At 35.8% G+C, this 17,790-nt stretch overlaps 1 protein-coding gene across 5 annotated transcripts in view; it reads left to right on the top strand.

Moving 5' to 3' along the window:
- Nucleotides 1-17,790, top strand: part of elmo1 (engulfment and cell motility 1 (ced-12 homolog, C. elegans)) — a 93,890-nt gene that overhangs the window by 20,537 nt on the left and 55,563 nt on the right. For 2 of the 5 annotated variants that reach the window (XM_058753014.1, XM_058753011.1), the window contains exon 1: nucleotides 6,547-6,763. The exons of 1 other annotated variant lie outside the window; for it this stretch is intronic. The gene's annotated coding sequence lies outside the window, so the exon portion shown is untranslated. Of the gene's footprint in view, nucleotides 1-6,546; nucleotides 6,764-17,790 lie in introns of those variants that run through there. 2 more of the 5 variants (XM_058753016.1, XM_058753015.1) reach the window with 1 other exon arrangement.

Below are 17,790 nucleotides of genomic sequence, written 5' to 3'. Positions count from 1 at the left end.
TTTAATAATAGCTCCATTTTCACGTACTGTATATTAAAGATGGTTACAAAAAGTAATCATTTTAAGCGATTTTTTTTTTTTTTTTTTTTTTTTTTTTTTAATGTGAATCGGGCTTATATCAAAACAGATTTGAATGGTTCATTGAGTTAATTGAAAAGACTCAGAAATACATGCATTAGATAACTACAGCTGTGACTATAGTAACAGTAACTGTAACAGTTTTGATATGTGATTGTGTGCAAAAATTATTTCAAATACATTTTTTACAAAACAAAATGATTTAAAAGCTGTTTGGAAGCAGTGAATTAGATTAATCCAGACCAAGGTTTCCATGCGCAAAGGTGCTTGGCAGCTCTGCTTACAAGTACCACCAGCCCGTGTCTGCTTTTGGTAAACTAACTCCCAGGGCTGGATTGGGTGACTTAATCAGGTTTGTCAGAGGCAGTACAGCGTGTAGGGGGTCTCTTTGCTCCTGGGGAGGGGTTTAGGTACTAAAAACAAGAAAGGGCTAATTGGAACACGGCACATCACACATGCATCTCCAAGGAGACAGCTGGCTCCTCGACCATCAAGGCGGGAACATCGCTTCTAGGTCAGCTGTGTTTGTTTCTCTAGTCAGGAGACTTTTGATTTGAGGTGAGATGAGAAGCTTGTGTGCACAGTGAAATATGAGCCCTATTTGGATGGTACTGGTTTTCTAAACTCTGAGCAGAGAAATCTAGACAGTAATTTTACCTGATGGCTAGTCTTTGGAGTTTCCACTATTTGGTTCTCCTCAATTTCAGTACACTTTTTCATTGGATGCTCTCTGTATTAGGGATGCAACAGTACAGTCCACAGTTCAATAAATACCATGTTTTTTTTAACAGTGTTTGTTTGGTTCGGTTTGGTTCTGATGGCTTGGCACATCTACACGATTAATCCAATGCGATTTGTCATGTGCATCTTGTCAGTAAAGCCAGTTCTGTGATTAGTAGTAAATCTCCATTACGTGCTTTCAGGTGGAACAGCATTTACTAGGGATGCAACGATACCATTTTTTCAGAACTGATCCGATACCGAAAATTCTGAGTATCTACCGGTACCAGCGCAGTTTTTACATTTTTGTTTTTTTTATCAATGTAGAATTTCTTTACTACTTTGTGTTGACCTGATCGTCACTCTTTTGTGTGTTAAACACAATCTACTACATAAAGACTAGGTTATAAACTAGGTTAGTGGATAATTCAGCTGCAAAAGATACTCTAGAAAAATCACGGGTGCACAATTATAAAATCTAGTGAAACATTTTTATTTACAAATAAAAGTGAATAAGTGTAGGACTAAATCTGGTAAAATGTTACACATTGCTCTTTGTATTGTTGTAAAATACATTCATGAAAAACAAGTAAATACATTTACTGTATATATAAATATATACTATAAAATACATTTCTTTTAAATGTATAGCACAGTAATGAAGGCAGCAACATATGATAGATAGGACGGAACAAGAAACTGAGTGTGTGTGTGTGTATATAGATAGATGGATAGATGGATAGATAGATAGATGGATAGCATCAATAGATAGATAGATAGATAGATAGATAGAAACACTCACTGAAGCATCAATCAATCACATCTGCAACACACATATGTGTTTAAATTACATGACAGTTTTAGAGATGTTTACGTGAGCACGACTACAATCACAGCATGCACATAAAACTAACTTATGAACATCTGACAGCTTGCTCGATATATATCATGCAATCTTATAAATAAGAAAGGCTCCAATACAGAGCGGCACAAAGTGCATTATGCGCATCCCTTTTGCAGAATGATGTGCTTAAAGCAATACGGAGTCACCGCATGCAGGCTGTGCAGCCCTCCGAGTCCGCATAGAAAAGTTCAAAATACAAAGGGAAGAGATATTGATGCATAGTGTATTAAATCTGTGCGATAGTTTATCGGGCCTTTTCTTTTAACAGTTTTAAACCTCAGTTACTGTGCACTCTTGAAGAGAGTTTCATCTTTTTGACTGTAGTAACCGAATGCAACGCACAGTTTGAGTGCTGAATGGAGGATATCAGACAGCCGCAGCAGAAAGAAGAGTTTATGTGAACTTGAATTTAATGACTTATATATTCATCTGTACCTCACATTGAACTATGGAACAGCTTCAGAACACTTGAAATATAGTGCACGAAAACTTTATGGCGCTTTATAATGTTTTTGTGCCTTTCGTGGGGCTCAACAATAACACAGAATAGTATACGCACAATATCGGATTTGGATCGGTCTCGTCTGACTGATACCTGATCCGGCAGAAAATGCCAGTATCAGAGCCGATACCGATACTGAGTATCGGATCGATGCATCCCTAGCATTTACTACACACAGCCGTAGTTCAAGTTGACAAGCTAAGCAAAAAAAAAAAAAAAAGCAGACGATATAATCGTGTGATTTATGAAATCGAAGAAATCGTTCAAGATAATGAAAGCTGTTTGTGTAGCTTCTCAGTGAACTACGGCTCTGTGTAGTAAATGCTGCTCCATCTGAAAGCACGTGAAAATACCACATTTAATAAAACAGTATCATTGGAGTGGACATTATCGAGCTCTGTAAACACATGTAATGTCTGTTCTCATTGCTAGAGGGCACCCTCGTGCAGAAACTCCAAATATGCATCACAGAAGTAATAGAACTGATGATGTCACGTTCCAGGAAATCCCTAATATGGAGAAAGGTATGAATAGCCAAAAATACATTTTATGGGTCAAAATTATTGATTTTTCTTTTATGCCAAAAATCATTAGGACATTAAGTAAAGATCATGTTCCACGAAGATATTTTGTAAATTTCCTACTGTAAATATATCAAAACTTGTTTTTTGATTAGTTATATGCATTGCTAAGAACTTCATTTGAACAACTTTAAAGGCGATTTTCTCAATATTTAGATTTTTTTGCACCCTCAGATTCCAGATTTTCAAATGGTTGTATCTCAGCCAAATATTGTCCTATCCTAACCAAACCATACATCAATGAAAGCGCATTTATTCAGCTTTCAGAGGATGTATAAATCTCAATTTTGAAAAATTGACACTTATGACTGGTTTTGTGGTCCAGGGTCACAAATTTCATACATGATAAGAGATGCATAAGAAATATGCAGAGCGGGGCGGGGGGGGCACGAGGACTGGAATTGGGAAACGCTAGTATACTGTATAGTTTATCTGTGTTCTTTAAGCCATCTAGGCTATTTTCAAGGGTTCACCCAAAAATGAAAATTCTGTCATTAATTACTCACACTCATGTCGTTCCAAACATGTAAGACCTTTGTTCATCTTTGTAACAGAAATTCCAAAAGCTTCATAAAATTACGGTTCGACCACTGATGTCACATGGACTATTTTAACAATGTCCTCTCTACGTTTTTGGGCCTTGAACATTTCAGTTGCTTTGTTGTCTATGCAGGGTCAGAAAGCTCTCAGATGTTCTTGAACAGCGCTGATTGGCCATTCAACAGCGTTCAAATGTTAGTGGGAAATGGACATTTTTAAAATTTCAGTACTGACTGGTATAGTGGTCGGTACTTTTGACAACACTAGTCCAGTCTTTTTTTTTATGGTGTTTTTATTTCATTTTTGACAGCAGTGGGTTGTTATTTGCATGTTGAAAAAGTGCAGCATAAGAATTCTGCAAAACCTCTCCTTTTATGTTCCACAGATGAAAGTATGTCATACGGGTTTAAAACAGTACGAGGCTAAGTAAATGAATTATATTTTTTGTTTAACGTGAACTATTCTTTGAATAGAGAACATCTGAACATGTTGCACTTTGTATTGTTGAAAGTGGTGCTGCCATTCATTTATGACACTAAAGGCCCCAAAAGAAGGTCACTGTTTAATTTTAGATGTGCTCATTTTCTGGAAAAATGTTTTTTTTTTTTTTTCTCCTCATTTGTCTCTTTTTCTCTCAAGCTGGTCTCAAAGACCTTGACCAATTTTACCAGTCAGTCTAAACAGCGCTGGTTTGTTGTACCCGACCACGCATGAATCTAGGCCAGACCCAACATTTTTCATTGACCAGCTCTCCACTGATCTCTATTCATAGCTCGAGGGAACCCAGAGCCACCTCAACAGCTGTGAGAGCAGGGCCGGCCGGCCCCTAGGAGCCCACAATGGGTGGAACCAACATATGCTCCTTCTCATTCACTGACATGAGCCAATTTAGCCATCATCCCCCTGAACCTTTAATGGGTAACGAGATGTTAGCAGCTCTTGAGTTTGCCACCCAGCTGCTGCTGTTGCATCATAAACGTCCAAGCCTGCTCTTCAAAACTGTGAGAGGTTGAGCAGATATGGGAAATGAGAGTGGCCGACCCATGCTGTAATCAGCAGCTCTTGTGCTCGTTTCCTTTTTTCATCCTTTAAAATGTGCCCTTGTGACAATTAGCACACTGATCATTAGTGCTATTTGTGTGTTGCACCCGGCATCAGTTTCCGGGAATGTCATTCTGCCCAGCTAGTCATAAACTGAGCATGTTATTTTTCCGCTTCATGGGTTGTTTTTTAATTTTGTTACCATGGCACTGTGAGTCAGTGTCAGTCTAGTGTCAACTTTGTTTATGTGGGCCGCACATGTTTTGCAGCGGAAGTGTGACTTCTGAGAAATCAAAGGAATTATTTAATAGATAAATTTTTTTTTACCCTGAAGTGGAGTGCATTCATGTTTATTTGTACTAATCAAGACAGAGGAGTGTTCATGAAAGGCCCAGCTGAGTGTGAAATGGAGCCCATTTTTGTTTTATATGGGTATGAATTAGGGCTGCACGATATATCGTTTCAGCATCGATATCGCGATATGCACATCCGCGATAGTCACATCGCAGGATGTGCGATTTTTAGTATACTACTGACCGTTATATTTATACTGATCGTTTTCGCGACAGCTATCGCATCACGCCACCCGCGACGCACTGTCTTCACTGGACGCGGCGACCGTTGCAAATCCTTTGAACTTTGTGTCAGTCGTCATAAAAGAATGAGGATTTCCTCGCAAGGATTTGCCGTGTCGCGCCGCATCCAGTGTAGACGGCATCACTGATTATAATGGGTTCTATTGTATTTTGTCAGCGCCCTTTGTAGACACGGTGAGAGCCACTCAGATATATGTGAACACTGAATTCCATTCAGTTCCGTGTCTATTTGTGCCTGAAATGACACATACGCGAAACTGTCAAAATGCATGTCTCTGCAAGTATCCTTGTAAACACAGTTGCTTATGGCTTAGGTGAAGGTAAAAAATTGATAAAGAAAATGGATAGTATAGGCTCACAGCAGTTTAATGTTCCTAAGGCTTTCAGTGTCATGAATGTTAATCAAACAGCAAAACACAGAGAAAAATCACTTTTGTAGCTTTAACAGATTTATTAGATTTAATTTATACAGTGTTATTTTACATTTGATTATTCAACCAGTATACCTGAATACTGTTAGACTTACTGGAAAAAATATAAAGCACTGATTATTTATTTTATATCTTTGTTCTATTATATTTATCTATGTTTGTAATTTGTTCATTTTTCTATGCTGATTTACTCATCTACAATATTTTTTTTCCAAATAGAGCTTTTCAAGTCATCTGGAGTTTTTTTTTTTTTTTTTTTCATATCGCAATATATATCGCAGAAATACAAAATATCGCAATGTGAGTTTTTTCCAATATCGTGCAGCCCTAGTATGAATAAAGATCACCTTATCTGTAAGACAGACTTGCAGGACCCTCTGGATGATCTGTACAGTTTATTTTATTTTATTTTATTTTATTGTTTTAATTTAATTTAATTTTTATTTTATTTAATTAAAAAAATGAAAAAAAACATTACAAATGTTTTAATTTGTTTGGTGACATCTTAAAGTTACTGAAACCTTTCTTTAGGATTAGTTTTAAGATGAATCTCATGATTTCACAGTCGCATTTAATTTCTATTTTATATTTTAATTTTTTTTTTTTTTTTTTTTTGCATCTAAAAATAAAACCTGTTTTTAGAACTATTTTCTTTTTTTTTAGGACCAGATCTTTGTTTACTACTGTAATGGAAAAATTTTTTTGTTAGCATTAGTAGATACAGTATTTATAAATTATGGTTTGGTGTACTGAGTTGAAAATTAATATTGGAAATTTGTTAGTTACTGTAAAAAAAAGGTAATAATCATAAAATAGGTTTCATTAACTTTACGTAACAACTTTACAAATTTATTTTTCTTGTACAGACATGCGTATGTCTTGAAAACTACTTCCTGTGACCTAATCACCACACAGACTTATTTTTACAATTTGTCTTCTAAATACATGCACCAAATCATCGCATTATCTCAAGCGATCAGTGCGTCTCCATATTTCCTGTTATTGTTCAACACGCTCAGATAAGCCGAGCAAGGAGCCTATGGGTCTGTTTCCTCCTCCATGTCTTCTGTTGTGTTGCGTCTTTGAAATTTGCCGCCTTTTCGTTTAACTGTGGCCCAGCAGTTTCCTCTTCTCGTGATGAACGCCTACTTCCTCCACCTCTTTCACCTCTCTTTCTTTATCTCTCTGTCTTTCTCGCTGATTAAGACAAGGTTCATGAGAAGTTGTGTGATAAATACGGGTATAGTCTTGATTTTGAAATCTTTTGTTGGTGATGATTCTCAGTGGAGAAGCAACACACTGCACTGCTGAGGCTTAAAGAGCAGGAACATCAGCTTGTTTGAGCAGCTGCTAGTTGCGGAGGTTTCCGGGTAAGTCTCTTTATGCTTGTGGATGAGTCCGGGCCGCTCAGGGTGTGGCTTTGGCCCCTGGGGTCAACTCTGCGACCTCTAAAATATCACTAAAGAGCTATCTGTGAACCAGGCTGCATTTTTCTTTTCGTAAACCTAAATACATTGCTGAAAGTTTTCGTTCAGTCTGTTTGTTTCTTTGAGGTGTCTCGGTTGAGCAGGCAAGATAATCTGTATTGACCTAGACACTTGAATGTGCTTTGAAATGATATGGAATTTAGATTTGATCTGCAATGTTTTTGACTGTGCACCTGTTGAGTGACATTTCCACAATGTGCTGTGCTGGGCGGTGTTTACTGAATAGATGCATATTTTATCCAGTTTTTTTTGTGGGTGGTTGCTTGTTTTAACATTGTAACTTTAATCAGTATTCTTTTAATAGGGTATTTTTTACTAGAAGGTGCAGTTTCGTTGTTCGGTACTAGTGAGGTGCAAAAGTGAGGAGCTGGAAATGTGGAAACTGCTGCTTAACTGTGTGAGTAATTTGACAGGATATCCTGGTTACTGTATGAGAAGAAATAGAGGGCTTGTTTTTGACACTAGGCGTCCGCTGCAGCGCCTGAAAGAATGAGCACATAATCTCTTGACTGTCTACACTGAAATGTTTATAGTTCACAAAAACTAACAAAGGAAATTAATGTCTTTTTTTTTAAACAGCTTGCTGTTAGTGGTAAGGAGAGGAGAGTTTGTTTGATTGTACAACAGACATTTTAACTTACATTCTTTGCTGATGTTTAGCTCTCACTGTTTCCCAAACAGAGATTACACTAAAAAACAAGGTAATGTCATGTTGTTTTAGACATCTTTTGTACACTTGATTTTGGAATCGGAATATTGTAATCATTCGGTATCCATGGAATATGTCAAAGTACAGAAAATTACTACATGATACCTTCACTCTACAGCAGTACTGCAGTACATTTTGTAATGGTAGTGTAAAAAATATGTCTAAAAACTTCACATTGTACTATTCTTACATTTTTACAGATCCCTCTCTAAACCATTTAGACAGACAGACAGTAGTCTCAGCCTCAGACGTCACGCCCACGGACTGTTGGGAAAACGTCTGATGCATATGGCACACTTAGTTGGAAACACTTCAGGAGTTTCGAAGTCGTCACCGGATTGGTTCGATTATACAGGACTTCCGGGAGACGTGTGTGTCGCGTTTTTTAATGTTCCACCTGGAAACAAAAATGCCATGACGCCAAACTCCCTCACGAAAGAAGAAAGCCGTCGTGTTTACAACTGATGACGAGCGCTTGTCATGATCAACTAAATGCTGAATTTTCAAAAGCATGTGAAAATTTTAAAGTTCGCAGCATAGAATCTTTAAAATATGCCCGAGAGTTTAACAGTCGGTCTGTTATTGTGGCTACATTTCCACACCCCTTAACATGACGTGGAACAAATCGAAACGTAATTGGTTGCTTTACCTGTCAGTCTTGGGCGGGCCTTAGCCATTCAAAGCGGCCAAAGTTCCCAGACCTTCAGAAATGTTTCTAATATTTATTTATTTGTAACAACAACACTACTACTACTACTTATTATTATTATTATTATTATTATTATTATTATTATTATTATTATTAATAATTTATTATTAATTGATTGTTCTTAGTTATTAATATTTATTATCATTAAAATAAAGCATTTAAACTAATTTTAAAAATATTTTTATAATTTTAAATTGTTGTTTATTATTATTATTATTATTATTATTATTAATGTCTAAAATATTTTGATATGATCCTTGTGTAACATACAAAGTGAGCAGTATTTGTTATTAATGATTTATTCTGTGTTTAGTTATTAATATTTATTATCAATATAATAAGCTAATGATAATAATAATTACTATTGTTAGTAGTTTATTATCATTATTGATGTAACTAAAATATTTAAAAACTTATTTTATATTGTTATTTTTATAATTACATTAATGCTATAATTAACACAAATATTTTATTATTAATTGATTATTCTTAGTTATTAATATTTATTATCATTAAAATAAAGCATTATTTAAACTAATTTTAAAATATTTTAATAATTTTAAATTCTTATTTATTATTATTATTATTATTATTATTATTATTATTATTATTATTATTATTAAAATGTCTAAAATAATATTTTGATATGATCCTTGTGTAACATGCAATGTGAGCAGTATTGTCTGAAGCCGTGTCTGAATGCACTCATTTTCACTCACACTTTCCTCATGTGAATGGTGTGACATTCACTATGAATAGTGAGTGAGTCAGCGGTTTTGCACAATACATGCATGAATGTGTAGAATGCCTGTTGCGTTGTTCGTCATGCTCTCGTGAGTTCAGCACCGAGGCGAGATGTCATGGTAGACGTGAGCACAGTCCCAATCTCCAATTTCACCGCCTCTCCTTCCACACCGACAGCTACACTCAGTTTTCATATGAAAATGTCTCTTGGCATCATTCTGACGTATACATCATTACTATAGCAACTGATGGAAATCCACCAGATATTGACTATGTATGCGTGTCTTAAAACGGGACCCGTGGTTCTGTCTCTCTAGAAGGGTTTGTAGGAACAAGGCACAGGTCAGACCTGCAGGGTAGAAATGAGAGCCGACCGGCATCGGACAGACAAAGAAAGTGAGTCGCAATAACTCAGTAGCTGTCTCGCGTGTCTTTGTTTCACAGCACAGATAAAGCTCGCTGCTCCTTTGTAGCCCCTGCCGGTGCGGGCCCTCTGTGCTCTGGGGCCCTTTGTAGAGGTGTCAGATGAATCGCTGGAGGGCTCTTTTGAAATCTATACAGGACGTGGGCAATCCAGTGAAGCCAAACCTGGTGAGAGTGTGAACTTCTGAGCATTCTTTCACTTTCTTCTCACAACTGACGTACTGCAGCTGTTCGGCTTGGTGGTGTTGTGCTCTCTGCGGGAGTGAAGTCTTAACATTTAAACCGCACTGGGACTGTCACTCTGACAACCACATGCTGTACTGTCCATGATGTTCAGCATCGAATAAAGGTAGTCTCTGTTTGACTGCAAGGATGAACAGGCTTTTAGTTTGATCATGTACCTGTGTAGGTTTTCTTGTGGGTCATATGTTACATTACGGATCATATTACAGTACAGTTTACATCATTTCTGAGTAATACTAATGAAACGTGTTGGCTGATTGGTTTGTAGTTATGTTTCCGAGTGACCTGCAATTATTGCAGTTATTGTTATTGCTATAATTTGTCTCTTATTAAAAAGTACTGTGACTGTCTCATGGTACGTTGATCGTATCTAATGTTGATACCATAGCATTGTGATACTGTTGTACTATAATGCTAAATGATTATAATATTCATCAATTATTCAATATTGATAAAATTCATTCATATAATATTCAATATGCATCATATTGTTTGCCAGTACTTAAAACATGGTATTGCAATTGTACATAACCTAAAACATAACAATAACATGGTAAATGTTCAGAAACATGGTTATTGTCATGGTATGTGTGTGCCCAAAAACATGGTATTGCCATTAGTATTAGGCATGTGCATCTCTTGACTGATACGATATGCATCTCGATGCATAGCCAACGATACGATACATTAAAGATACATATGAAGCAGCTACCGATGTGATGCGGTACGATTCACCCCTATTACGATGCAGTGCGATCCGATTTCGATTCGATTCAACACAATGCGATTTGATGCAATACGATGCAGTGCAGAAAATATAATGCCTTCGAGGCCTGTTTCATAAAATGTATGTGTGTGTGTGTGTGTATGTGTGTGTATATAATATGTGTATGTATATATATGTATGTGTATATATAATTTTTAAAAAGTTTTATACAGTTTCTAGCCATGCAGCCTTTCTCTCTGGTTTTATGACAGCTGTACAGAACAGTTTGCAGAACAGATAGCTGAACATTAGAGCATTACAATCTAAAATTGCTCTTTAAAGCATTAAAATAACTAAATTAAAATCACTGAATTAAAGATGAAAATAAATAATAAAGAAAATGACTGTATTTTAACTGCTATAAGAAACACGCATCAACTCATTTGAGCTTAGTAATTAGGACTGTACTAGCTTGCATTTGATTTACCCATTACAATAGTCCCTTTATAGTTACTGCTATCATAAAAATACACTTATGTAGGTTTAAAATTCTACAAAAGACACATTTAATTAGTGAGATTGTGTGAAATTAATTTGACGTTTATGCAACCGCTTTAGCCCCGATTGATTTGTTAGGTTTTGGACTTTAATCCCCGCTTTTCCTCAGGTTTCCATCAGGTCAGTGTTGTGATTTGTCATATTCACGCAGCGCCAGTGGTGATGATAGAACGCACAGGAGAAATCAATCTACATATAAAATATTGGTCACTTTCTAAATAATGAAAGTATAGCGCATTCACTAGTAATTATTTATAAATAAATTGTTTTTTATCGATGCAAATATGTTAGAAACGATGCATCGCGATATAAATGCCAACTTGTAGCTGATGCACACTTGTATCATTAACTTTTTATGCCGATGCACCGAGTGAATCTGTGAATCTTCCCAGCCCTAATGTATACATTCAGTTACATGGTATAGCCATAGCAGTACAAACCGTAAAACATGGTTGTACCATAGTACATATTAGGGGTGTAATGGTACAAACATTCATACTAGTGTTGTCATACTAGTGAAAATCCACGGTTTTCGGTACCAATTTCGGTACCACATGCTAATTAAAAACACACTATTTTAATAATAAAGTCAAACAAAAAGAAAATTTACAAAAATCTATGCCATTCTTTATACTTATTTAAATTGTGTTTCAAGTTTTTCCGCAAGTAATAAAAGTATGAAAAACAGTAAGCAGTAAAGTTTCACCCAAATTTAATTTGTCTTTTAATTAATGAAATTTAAACACATTTTATTTTTTGGGTAAATAAAGGGGATTTACTATTCAAATTAAAATATGGAAGAAATATTGTGTGATTATTTCTTTAAAAATAAATATTTTTTTTCAACAGTAGTAATAGTATCACATACATTCTACTAAATAATAGTAATGTATTTTTGGCACAATGTCTTTAAGATAAACTTTTATTTACCTTTAAATTATGTGTGTAGCTATATGATATGACGCTGGTTTTACTCAAATGGAACGGTAGAATACTCTTGAAGTGACTCTCAGAGCAGTTCTGTAGATGTTGTTTATGTATTTATGTCTTCATTGAGACTGCAGATGATGAAATCACCGCGTCACGCGCGCTTCAGTGTGTGTAGTTAAAAAATAAAATAAAAATGTGTGTCTCTGCCTTTCATTCATTCATTCATTCATTCATTCATTCACACAGAGACTCGCAGAACATGCGGGATTCATATTTGAATTGACTTTTGCGGCTTAATATTTACAGATACTAGTCCATGTCGCGATTTGATTTAAGTGTATGACCTACTTTTGATTAATTCATCCAAACTTTGACAAATTCCGTGACATTCCGTGCTAAACTGTAAACTCCGTTTTTATAACTGAATCTATAAATAAATAGTAATTGAATTTAACTTTGGGCTCTGTTGTTAATTGTAACCTTATAATAATGTAAAAGGGCTCCCTTTAGAGCAAAGCTGAGGTAGATTTTTATCCCTCAGAAAATGTTTATTATAATTGAATTTTATTTAAAGAGACAGCAATTTGTTCAGTAAGCCATCGTTTTAAAAAAGAAAAAAGAATTGTTTAGTTTTTTTTCCTCCTGCTGTACCGAAACCATGACATTGACATTGGCATAGTAGTACAAACCCTAAAATTACCATAGTTCATGTTTATAAACATGGTACTGCCAATGGTATATGTCCTCAAAACATAGTAGGCTATTGCAATTGTACATAAATTGCAATTTTCCTAAAATGTGACAATGCCATGGCACTAAAACATGGTATGTCTATGGTACATGTCCAAAAACATGGTATTGCCATAGTACTTGTCCTCAAAACATGGTATTACCATGGTACGTGTCCTAAAACATCGTATTGCAATGGTATGTATCCTAAAACATGGTATTACCATGGTACATGTCCTAAAAACATAATACCATGGAACATGTCTTAAAAAAGTGATAATACCATGGTACATGTCCTAAAAACACAGTGTCCAATGGCAAATGTCCTAAAACATGATATTGTAATGATAGGCTATGTGTCCAAAATCATGGTATTGCCATAGTACATGTCCTAAAACTTGATAATACCATGGTATAAGTCTTATATACAATGGCAATACCATGTTTTGTCTAGGAAACTCTGTTATACTAATGGCTCGTTTCTACTGAACGGTACGGTTCAGTACAGTGCGATTCGGTACAGGTAACCCTGATCAGGCTTGCGTTTCCACTGCCAATAGTACCCTTACTTGGTAGGCGTGGTGTATGCCGGAAAGTAGCGATCGACGATAAAGCGTGACAATAAGCACAACTCTGCCTCTTTTTGTTAAATGTCTAAATTGTTTTAATGAACAATAATAGCCATTATAAAAGTATAAGTACGAAGTATAAGAGGCTTATATAAGAAGAAATAAAACCAAAAGTAAACAATTCAGTCAAACGTATGCTACAGGTCAGCGCTGTTCTACGGTAAAGTTCAAAATAAATTATATAAAGTTAAACATAACTTTGTGCTCAGCCAAAACTATATGACCAGGAACAAATAATAGATTCCTGAGACCACGAATGCCTGTTAAATATAGCTTACCCAAAACGAATTGTATCTCATGTTTAATCACTACAGAGACATCAGAGTCAGCGGCAAATGTCGGAAGGACTAGCCGAACGTAAGGCTGCTCGAGGCGGATACATGAGCACTGAGCGCCCGGTGATCGCATGGAGCTCCGAAATCGGCATAGCAAATTTTCAAATAGGCGCTATCTTTATAAATAAACTGCAGATTTGAGTTTTAAACAATTACATTCTCGCCTGAAAAACTCTTAAAACTACATTTCATGACACAATAACAGTATATTTAGAAAATTGCCCGGGTATTTGGGCAATGACGTTTCACAAGTCCACAAGATCAGACAAGAACGCATATTGAGAAATGTGAAAATATAAAATTCTAAAATACACTGTTATATTTTTTTTGTATTTGCGCACTCTGATGTAAATAAGCCCAACACTCACAGACAGCAGAGCGGAACGAGTGAAAGAGAAGCTTTATCCCCTTGTATCACGCAAAAGTGATGATTCTAGTCAACCAATCAACGTTCTGCAGTGAGTTTAGCTCCACCCTTTTGGTACCCTTTGCTGTGCTAGGTACCCCAACGGAAGGGTACCAAAAAAGTGGAACGGTTTGCTATTTTGGTACCATTTACAACTTCTGACAGTGCAAATGGAAATAATTGCGTACCGAACCGTACCGCTCAGTGGAAACGAGCCATAATGTGCAGTATGGTAATGAGACTGTAGTTGTATAGTTCCTCAGCTTTATTTTTTCTCACAGTGAAGGCTGAATGTTTTGAGGAAACTGGTGGTGGACAAGGCCACAGGCCAGAGTGATTGATTAATTCAGTGGGTTTTACAGAAGGGATTGAATGGAAAAGCAGGCAATGCTGTGTGTGTCCCTGCCCCCATCAGAGAGACAGAGACATCTCTAGGCCTGTCTGTTTAAATGACTGGACTATTAAGCCCTCTGAAGAAATCAGACCTTGTCTGTCAGTTTGTTTTCTTCTCTTTTCCTTTCAGCAGCATTATTGTGTAGGTTTAAGAAACCATGTCTATCAAAAATGCAAATTTGTTTCACTTTTAATTTGCCTTTTGTTTTGTGGAACTTTTTGATGGACAAGACATGAATGCTTTAGTGGAAAAAAATACTTTAATAGACTTGGTTTGGTGAAAGCACCTTACATGGTTGTTGCTTGTGTCCCACTGGCTTTGTGGTTGTATCCACATATCCAGCATTTCATGCTCTAGTGTTATGTCAACATGCAGTGTAGAATAAAACCACTTGAATGTTGTAATCGCTTTGTGCATGAGTTTTATTCTCTTGTAGTGCAGCCAAACCTGTGAAACCTAGACAAAAAAAGTAGAATGCATGGATATTAAAATAAAAAAATTAAATGGAGAGATCCTCAGTCTTAAAGCACTTTCATGACCATATCTTTAAGTAAATGCTCCACACACAGCCACATTAAAGCCAAAAGCATGAAAAATTTGTTCTCCTTGATTTAAAAAATAAATAAAATGTTTGACCTAATGTTTATGCACCATGCGAATGAGTGATAGACCGAAATGTTTTGGTATCAGCCTAAATAGTTTTGTAGGGCCGAAATCATTGACTGAAATAGTGACATTTAATTAATTTAATTAACTTTTTGTGGATACAACATGGATAAACTACCACAGGTAAACATGTCAGCTGTGTGGATGCTAGTATTTTTATTAATACTGATATGGCTTCTTGAATGTCAAAATCAACCTTTGATGCATGAACCTGCCATTCAATAATCACAATAAGCTTTGTGCTTTGTTACTTTTAATATGAAACAAAGTCCCAGCTTTCAAATGCAGTTAATTTATCATGAAATACAAACAATACATGTGATTTTGGCACTCTTTGATGTGGCTGTAGGCTGTAGCCACCTCAGTTCAAGCGGCATGTGAACCGATCATCTCTTCCTCTTTACTAATTACAGTAAGAATTAAACATGAATAAACATGTTTTAAAGAAACTGTTTACCAATATGTATCATTTCTCATGTAATAGATCATTCAGTGTTTCAACTCTGGAAAGATGTCAATAAAACAGCTTGTAAGCAATGTCATGTAATGTTACATTTACCTCAGGAAAGCCATTCAGGGTCCATAAACTTGATGGCAAGCTGGTAAAAATAACTCAAGAGAGGAGCATTTTGCTAAATATATGCACTATATTAGATATTCATCATATTTATACTTAACCTGTTGTGTTACTATGATTAAATAAATCGGTCAAGTTTGTATTCAGCTTGTAGCAGGTTTTTATTCATGTGTTTTATCATGTTCTGAAAATAAAGAGAAGTTTAAAACCACAGTTTAGCATCTGGTTTCCACAACTTTCAGGTCATGTACCAATATTATTATTATTGCTATTACTATTAAATGTGAAGGTCAAATTAGTGTTCATCAGGTGATACAGTCTCAGCTGCCAGTGAGCAATAGGGAACAAAAGGGTATTTTGTGCTCCTGTGTAATAAAAAAATAAATAGTTGGCCTTTAAATTAAATGTAAAATGAACTCCTCTTTCTCTTAATATATGTTTACAGTATCTCAAATCATATAAGAGCAAAGGATAAAAAATACAACTATGTGCAGCTTTTCTGTCCATTTGAACGACAGCTGAGAGCTTTACATAAATCCTGGTACTGAGATTTATTGACTTCTGTCAGCTTGAAATCATGCCATCTGTAATGGGGAAACTTCTTACGAGGAATGAAACATTTCCAAGAGAACCACCCTCGAAAGTTGCAACCTCTGATGGAGCAGATGCCATAGCAACAGAGCCTGGGTAGTGTCTGTGGAGATTATTATGGGATGAGTCATGGCAGAGTGACATGGCAGCTTGTTTGAATGGGTTGAATGAATGCTTGTTTCACAGGCTGTGTGTGTTCTTGTTTTCTCTCCAAGAATCATCCCCATGCATTATGGAATGGGGGATTAAATATGTAACAGGGTTTATCCACAAGGACCAAAGATGATCCGCAGTTTCCCGAGTGACACGAGTGTTAAATAATTTACACAGGGATTTAACGGATGTCACTTTCTCTTTATCGGCTCACCTAACCTTTTCTTGGAGAGGATTTTCTGTTTTATTGTATTGTACATTTTATGAGACTTAAGGGTATTCATCTTTAAAATGTAACTCTAATAATAACAATTTTAAAAGTATTATTCTTATTATTAATAATAATAATTATAATTTAGTAAATATTGCAAGCCAGATACTTAAAAGAAAATTGTGTTGGAATTAACTTCTGTTAGTTTGACTTCAGCCTATCTTTATAGTACAAATGATTTCATTTGTTCATTTGCTCTGCTGTTTTTTTATTGCTGTTTGAAATGGGCTAAAAGAAAATAGTCAATTTAATTTCAACCAATCGAAAAGAACATTTCCCTTGCTCTTTTGAAATGAAGAGTTCAGTGCACTGAATTGTGTCACAATACAAAGCTGCAGTCAGCAATCCACCAAGACTATTTATATACACTAAACAGCAAAAATGAGTCAGTTGTCAACATGTCAATTTGTCATCATTATGACATACAACCATGAGCACATTAATATATGACAACCTGTGTTTGCATATCCCAAGACTGCTCAGTACTCAGCAACTTGGCACACACTGTGATTTATATAGAACAACACTTGATTTTGAAGAAACTTGTAACCTTGACAAAGCAAACTTTAGTTGTAGCTAGTAGATTTTGGCAAATAATTTTAGTGTTAAAAGCACATTGAGCTGAATAGGTGCTATATATATTCTATCTGATGGCAGTTGATCTCAGTAGTTTTAGTTTGAAAGCAAAGTTCAGACATGAATAAAGATGTGTTTAAAAGTATGTAGATCTTACTGCAGTAATTAAAACGTCCCAGTATCAGATGCCACAAAGGAGGAATGTTCTTGTTCAGAGTGAATCTCTCACAGTGACACTGCACCAGTCAAAGCTTTGCATTCCTGAAATGCATTTTTAAGGTTTTCCAGAAGAATTCCTCAGTGTCAGCTCTTGCACATTAGCAGCAAACTATCTAGTGACAGAAAGAGCTCTCTGTTCTGACCTCAAGGTCAAACATGCTTTTGAACCAAATATTTGATGTTTGCTCAGTTGTTGTTACAGATAACAAGGAGGTGGATAGCAAGATAGATACCCATAGAGCATATAGATCAACAGCAGCACTCTGGTATCTAATCCAACTCTGTAATACCGGTATTTTGAAATACTGGAATTGTGACAGTCTAGCATTGACTTATTACCAA

The sequence above is a fragment of the Onychostoma macrolepis genome, chromosome 19 (assembly GCF_012432095.1).
Source record: "Onychostoma macrolepis isolate SWU-2019 chromosome 19, ASM1243209v1, whole genome shotgun sequence".
NCBI classification, from domain to species: Eukaryota; Metazoa; Chordata; class Actinopteri; order Cypriniformes; family Cyprinidae; genus Onychostoma; species Onychostoma macrolepis.
This window is presented reverse-complemented; position numbering and strand designations above follow the sequence as displayed.